This window comes from Pteropus medius, unplaced genomic scaffold (genome assembly GCF_902729225.1).
Source record: "Pteropus medius unplaced genomic scaffold, Ma_sr-lr_union100, whole genome shotgun sequence".
NCBI lineage: Eukaryota > Metazoa > Chordata > Mammalia > Chiroptera > Pteropodidae > Pteropus > Pteropus medius.
This window is the reverse complement of record NW_024346667.1, coordinates 12,033,155-12,040,705: the sequence shown is the minus strand read 5'-3', so window position 1 is coordinate 12,040,705 and position 7,551 is coordinate 12,033,155. Positions and strand designations below refer to the sequence as shown.

Here is a 7,551-nt window from a genome sequence, read left to right as displayed (position 1 = left end):
GTGGCCTGGGCTTGAGGGGGCGTGGTCTCGGCATGTGGGGTGTGGCCTGGGCTTGGGAGTTGTGTGCTCTGGGTCTCGTCGCAGCTCCTCCCATCCTCTCACCACAGAGCGGCGAGTTGGTCTCCCTTGACTTGCTGACCTACACAGATCTGGAGGCCCTGCGGAACCACGAGATGCGGGCCCGCCCAGGCCCCTTGGCCTCGAAATCCGCCCAGCTCAACTCCAAGCGCTGCCTGGTCCTCATCTGCTCCGTGGAGTGTGACAGGTGCGTCGAGGGGCTGACTCCAGGCTGACACTGGTGGCAGGCAAGAGAGGATGTGGTTAGACCTCAGGAGTCCCAGGTCCCCAGGGCCAGGCGGGAACGTCGCTTCAGTCTTTGGAATCTTCAGTGTGGAGGTTCCTATCATTTAATACTGTGTTTGGCGAGAAGTAGCACAATAGCCATTACTAGTGCCTTAAACAATAGTGTATCGCTTAACAAGGTGTCTAGGGAGGTGGTGGCAACTCAATCATTTCATTAGGAACGCGGTCTCCTGTTTATTATTATTTTTTTCATCATCCTTAATATGTTCGATTTTCACTTCATCCTTATCTCTTCCTGGTCAAAAATGGCTGCTGGAGCTCCAGGCATCGCCTCTGCATCAAAGCAAGAGGCAGAGGAACCGAGATGTGCTTGCTAATTGTACCTATTGTTTTTATCAGGAAAACAAAAGTGTTCTCAGAAGACTCCCGACAGATTTTCTACAATATTCGGCCAGAAACGGTCACTTGGCCTTTTCCATGATATTTTGGCCTGAAGTAGTCACATGCAAGGCATGCTGGGCAAATGAATATCTGGCTGTCTGGTCTTTAGTGGGAGGCAGCAAGGGAGAAAGGCGTTGAGAATGGCTGTTGGGTGGCAGGGGACAGTGTCTGCTCCCGTCGTTAATAGCTCCTTGATTTTCTGGTGGGAAGACGTCATGTGATAAAGTGCTGTTCTATGAATAGCACCCGGTGCAGTAGTTAATCGAGATGCCCTACTTTTCGCCCACCAAGGGGGGACCCAGGTCAGGCCATCTAGAATCTCCTACCGCGGAATCTCAGGGTCGGGAGTGGCTGCAAGTCCCATGACCCAGTGGTTCCAGGACTGCTCTGTAAGAGGGTCGCAGGGGTGGTGACTGGTGCGAGGGGCGTGGGGGCGGCGACGGGCTGGAAGTCGCGTTTAGGACCCGAGCCCCTAGGCACGTGAGGCGTATGGCACGGTGCGTTTTCACGCTCTCGAGCTCTCGCGGTCTGGTGGTGCCCTTGGGAGATCCTCGGCCTCTGAGATGCCACGGTTCTGATCCTCAGGAGTCACTGCCCGCGACCCTTCCCGTGCTAGGGCGAGCCGGACTCCGCGGTCCTCCTGCGCATCATTCACTCCCTGAAGGAGGAGCTAGGCCGCCTTCTGGGGCTGGACCACCAGGATCCTCGGGACCCCCGGGACGCCGAGATCTGGCGCCTGCGAGAGCAGTGAGTCTGGAGCGGGGGCAGTTGGGGCTGGGGGGCACCTCCCATCATGCACTGCGGGACCCGATGATTCTTAGCCCCGTCGGGAGGATGGCGGGCCCTCGTTCCCCAGGTGTTTATTCTGAGCCTGTCCTCTGCCCTCGCCTCATGCTGGGTGGTGCTGGGGACAGAGTGGTGACCAACACCATCCTGGCCCCACCCTCCTGGGACTCCCAGTCCAGTGGGGAAGATGGATCTGTCTGTGGACAGTGAGGACTCAGAGTGGGCAGGCCGAGGGGGTCCCAGAAGAGGCCCCGACCCTGCCTGGGAAGAGGGGTGTCCCAGTCAGAGGGGGCGGCGCGTGCGCAGACAGGGCGGGCCGGAGCGTTCTGTCCAGCGCCTCCTCCCGGCCGGCCCCTCCTCTGCCCCTCCCAGACGTGGCTCGCCAAGGGGGCCACCAGCCGCTGTTATGTCAGCACCTGAGCGTGTCGTTGTAGAGGACGATGGGCTTCGTCGGGAAAGAGCCTGGGCTGAGGGAGGCTGGGACAGCCTCCCCGATGGGGGGGCCTGGGGGACCAGATCGGCGGGGTTGGTGGGACGTGTTTTGGCAGTGAGAGAGGGTCAGCACGTGCGAGGCCTCGCGTTAGGGTGGGGGCTTGGTAACAACGAGGGGACAGGGAGAGAGAAGCAAAGAAAGCAAAGGTTTTCGGCACGTTGAGTGCCTGCTGCGCGGGGGACTCAGTCTCCACCTGGAGGGAGCCCCGCCCATTGAGGAGGGCTAAGAATATTTTTATTAGCAGCAGCAGTAGTTGTAGTAGTAGTAGCAGTAGTAGTAGTAGTAGTAGTAGTAGTAGTAGTAGTAGTAGTAGTAGTAGTAAATACCAAGAGCTAATATTTGTGAGCATTTAACTGTGTGCCAGGGACTCTGCTCAGTGCTTTATCATTTTAGTTGATTGGATCCTCACTGAGTAGGCTTTGCTATCGTCCCCATTTGACAGAGGATGAAACGGAGGCACAGAGAGGTTAGAGAACTTGCCCTAGGTCACACAGTGAATACTGTGGCCGGTGTAGACCTTGAATCCAGGCAGACGGCGCCAAGCCCACTCTGGTTCCCTTAGCCGTTGTGCACGATTGGCAGCAGTCAGCCCAGGACGGAGCGCTCAGCGCTGACAGGGAGGACTAGCCCTCTGCCCTGCCAGGACGGGGAGCTCACGGGGCTGGAGAAGCCTGTGAGGCTTCCCAAAGGAGCTGGGCATAGTGCTGGAAGCGAGATAAGCTTTGCTTTCAGTCCAGCCTCGGATCTGCCCTCGGGTCTGGTAGGTGTGTCCATGTGTGTGTGCGCGTGTGTCTTCCAGGATGGCCACAAGGGGCGCCCTCTGCCCTGAGATTCCCACAGCCGGATCGTGGCTGCTTTTTCTCTTCCCAGTCTGGAGCTTGGGAGTTTGGGGAGACTCCAGGATTTATTCATTCATTCATCCAACTCTTAATGAGTTCCTACTGTGTGCCAGGCACGCTGCCCAGCACTAGTTAATATGTACTGGGCCCTTACTCAGTGCCAGACATGGTCTCAACACTCGTCCTAGAGTCCCACCACTTACGGATAAGGTATTGTCACACTTCACAGAGAGATGTCAAGTGAAGCTGCCCGTGGTCCCCCAGATCGTCATTAGTCGAGCGGCGTTGTATGCAGGCAGCCTGGTGAGAGAGCCCAGGTTCCCACCCAGTGGCCAGGCAGCTGGCCACACTGTTCCGGTGGGGTGGGGATCCAGACGGAAAACAGATCATCTCCCTGCTGATCGCCAGCTTGGCAGCTGGAAGGAGACGCACAGGCAGCCGGGAGGGCAGAGAGCAGAGGGACATGAGCAGGCCTGGCCAGGGGCAGGCGGGCTTCTATGCGAGGCGATGTTTGAGGGACGAGCAGAGTCGTTCATGCCGGGCGGAGTGTTCCAGGAGGAGGGAGCTGCCCTCGCAGAGAGGCTGGGCTGGAGCATCGCGGGACAGGGAGTGGGGAGGACAAGGCATGGGGGACTTCGGCTGCAAGGGGCCAAATGGGAAGCTCTTTGGAGAGCTTGGAGAGCCACAGATTTTTTTTAAAAAATGTTTTATTAGGAAAAATTTCAAGCACACACAGAAGTGGACACTAGTATAATGCACATGCGCTTGTGCCCAGCTTCAAACGTCTATTTTTTACGCATCTTGTTCGATCTACCTGAGATTCTTCTTAGGGCCCGCTTTGATAATCTCTTCATCTCAAAGTCCTTGATTTAATCAGATCTATAAACTTTTTTTTTTTCCATATAAGGTGACATTCGCAGATTCCGGAGATTAGAACACGGATATCCTTTGGGAGGCTGATATTCAGCCCCCCACAGATGGCTTCCTTGTTTTGTGGCATGTCAAGATGTCTTGGACTTTCCAGGCCCAGAGCTGGTAGAAGCAATTTTTCCAAGGAGCACTGGTTCCTTTTAGTAGGAAATGGTATTTAGAGACCACAGTCTGGTCCTAAGGGGTGTTCATAGCCATCGGGTTGACATTGCTATTAGGCGTTTTTAGGTGGAAAGAGCCAGAAAGTAGACACATTTTTAGAAAGAGAAAAATGAGGTCTGTGCTTATTCTCCTCTTTCATTTCTGTCTTTTCTCATGCTGAAAAATCTTAGTTTCTAGTAATAGTAACATAATTCATAATGATTTATTTGCTTTATCCTAATAATACCAATGTAATTACTAATAATGAGAGTACTGAATGAATTTAAGATTTCTTTGCAGTTCTTTTTGCCCTTAGGGTATATCCTACTTGCTAAAATTGAAAAAAAAAAATTTTGGCCACTTGACATAATTCTCCAGTATGCCACCAACTTCAACATATGGTTGGAATGGTTTGAGTCACTTTTAAACATTTTAGTGATTGCTTCTGTTAAAATTTATTTGTGTAGAATATTTTCTTTATTATTATTATTATTATTATTACCATTGTTTTCTTTTGGTGAGGCAACCCTTGGTTGACCTCACAGCTTGCAAGCATCTCGTCAGCTTACAATCTCTTACTTTTTATTTTTTACACCTACAGCACCTGGTCTTCCCAGGTGGTCTCCCATCCAAATACTAATCAGGCCAGACCTGCTTAGCTTCTGAGATAAGACGGCATCAGGCTTGTTGAGTGTGTAGAATATTTTCACAGTTCCAAAGTCAAAATTAAAAAAGAGTGTACATTCAGAGGGGTATAGCTTGCATCTCGGTTACCAATTCTGTCCATCTTTCATAGGTAACTTTTTAAAATTTTTGATTTAGCGTTCTATGGTTTTGAAATATGAACATATGTAATTTGTAATTCTCTTTTTTTTTTCACGTAAGGACACATGCTAAACGTTCTGTACTGTTTTTAAACTTACATCTGGTTGTCACTTGGTGACAGGAGATAGGGATCTTTCTTGTTCCTTTTTACAGTCGTATGGGACTCAGGTGAGCGGATGTACCATAGAAATTCAACCAGTTCTCCGTGATGTACATTTTGTTTATTTCCACTCTTTTGCTATTACAAATAGTGCTGTCACGAAGAGCCTTGTGTGCACACCTTTTTCTTAAGGAAGCGTTCTGAACACGGCAGTGTGACCTGATCGGATTTGCATTTTAGAGAGTCCTTCTGTGAACGGGAGGCAGTGTGACCTGGCTGGGAGGCCAGGGGCAGGCTGGGGCCAGGACCGGGGTGAGGCTTTGAGGGTATGGAGCACAGATCAATGACATGTTTTGGAAGTCTTTGGAAGAACTCACACGGCTGAGTCCGCCCCGTGGAGTGGATGACGCTGACGTGGCCGTGGGGGCCGCCGGGAGCGGTGGGTCCGCCCATCTTGGCGGAGGTGAAATGGGCGCGGACCCCGGAACCCCGCCTCAGCCGCGTCCTCTGCACCCCTGTCGTGTCTGGGCAGCTGGAAGAGGTGAAGGCGTAGGAACAGAGCCTGCGCGCTCAGCTGAGGACCCTGAACAGCAAACTCGCCACCTACAAAAGGGGGCGAAGGGCGTGGCCTGGAGTGGGCGGGGCCTCAGCTGCGGACTCCGCCTGCAGGTGGGCTCGGGGCAGGCTGGGCGGGGTCTGAGTGATGAAGTAAAATTGTTAAGCATTTGAGTGAGCAAGCTCCGGGGAGGGGCATCAAAGATGGAAGATCCATGTACTGAGGAAAGATTAGGGAGGCCCCATGGTGGCTGGGTATGGAGTCTGTGGGCAAGTGATTTTGGCGTAATGGAGAGCAAGCAGGGCTTGAGGCTGCTGGATCAGGAGGTGGGGCCCGGACGAGGGGCTCGGGGAAAGGGACGGGGCCTGAGGGTCTCCTGGAGAGAAAGGGGATAGAGCAGCTGATGAAGATCTGGGTGACGAGCGCTGATTGTTTACTGTGGTGGGTGGTGGGAAATTGGGGAGTTTCAGGGAGACCTGGGAAGAAGGCCCCAGTGAAAAAGGTGTAGGGGAGGGACATCCGTGTTTTGGGGAGAGTTTGTGGGACTCTGAGAGGGGCGGAGCGTCTGTGCGCATCTAGTGCGAGAGTGCGGGTGACTAGAAATCATGGGAGGATGGACCCGAAGGTTCGGAGCTGGTGCCGGCCGGGAAGGAGCTTGGGACAGGCCTTGTCCTGGCCGGTGGGACGCTGACGGTGGGGCCTGTGCTCCCAGGAGACGGACTCCGCCCGTGGTTCCGCCCTTGGCCGGGGGTCCGGGCAGCGTCGTTTTGGGAGCGCCCCACGTCGCGTGGCCGTCCCGCTCGCCCCGCGCCCACCCGCACAGGTCGGGGCCGCCCCAGCCCGGTGAGCGGGAGGAGGCCGGACGCACTGGAGCGGCTGGGGCGCGGTCCTCGGACCCTAGCCTCTCGTGCTGCGTCCCAGGTGCTCGCGGTCCTCATTTCGCCCCCATGGCCTTTGCGAAAGCCAAGGAGAAGGAGCGGAGAGAGAGAGCGAGATGAAGTCAGCGCCCCTCCCTCCGCACCGGCCCGGACCCCTGCTCCTTGCCCTGGCTTTCTGACCTGTCTTCACCCATCCTTGTCTCCCGCCTGTCTCCATCATCTGTCCCCTGCTTCCTCTCTCCCTTTCCCCCGCGTGACCTTGGGCGGGTCACCGGCCCTGGCTGCGACCCACAGGGAAGCGGCTCCCCCACATCCGTGGGGCGCACAGGCGGGGGGGCTCTTCTCCCGCTCCCCAGACAGCAGCATCAGCAGCAGCCGCGGAACCGATTGGGCTGCGGAGGAAGCGGGGACGGCGCGTCCATCTCCTGGGCTCGCCAGACTCAGCCTCCTGCTGCCGTGACCTGCCGAGGGGACGCTGCCCACTGCCCCCGACGCTGCAGCTCCTCGGGTCACAGGGCTGGAGACGGCGGGAGCGCGGGGGGCGCACAGGTTGGCAGGAGGGCTCCGCGGTGCCAGTGAGTGCGGGAGGCTCGCGGGCTCCTTGTCTCTCCAGGGGACAGTGTCCGCAGTCGCTGCTTGTCCGCCAGCTCTGGCAGCGAGTTCGGGGATGTCTCTGAATCCCTCCCCATAGGGTCAAACTTGGGCTGGGGGAAAGAACCGCCTCCAGAAGATGTCCGGGGAGATGGGAAACGGTCTTTTGTATGGAAATTGCGTGATGGAGCCTGGGGGGACCCTGAAGCTGCTGTCGGTGACATCTGGGCTGGCTGGGTGCCAACTCCTGCATTCCGACCTGAGACCTCGGTTCTGAGCTGGGATGTGGCTACTGAGCTGGGGTGTCTGGGGTCTTGGTTCAGGGTCGGGGCCTCTGGGTTCTGAGCAGCAGCTGGGACAGGCACGGGGGAGGCAGGAGGAATGTTTGCGGCGGGCGGCGGGACACGGGGGCACAGTGCTTGACAGCACATGGTGCGGTGGGTTTCTGACGGAGGGGGGCGGGTGGGAGGAGGGGGAGGGGCAGGTGGAAGGTAGGGGTGGGGGTGGGGGGTGAGATAGGGCTTCGCATCCGGTGTCGTGGCCCCGTCTGGATGATTTCATACAGCCGATCTCCCGGCGAGAGCGTCTGCTGCACGTCCCGGTGGCCTTTGACCTCGTCGTTGGGGTGCAGGACCCCTTTAGCCACACCACAGGCCAGCAGACTCTCG

General features: G+C 56.2%; 1 pseudogene; it reads left to right on the top strand.

Moving 5' to 3' along the window:
* The window catches only part of LOC120613184 (centrosomal protein CCDC61-like), a 28,124-nt pseudogene extending 20,888 nt beyond the window's left edge, over positions 1-7,236 (top strand).
* The last annotated feature ends 315 nt before the right edge of the window (positions 7,237-7,551 follow it).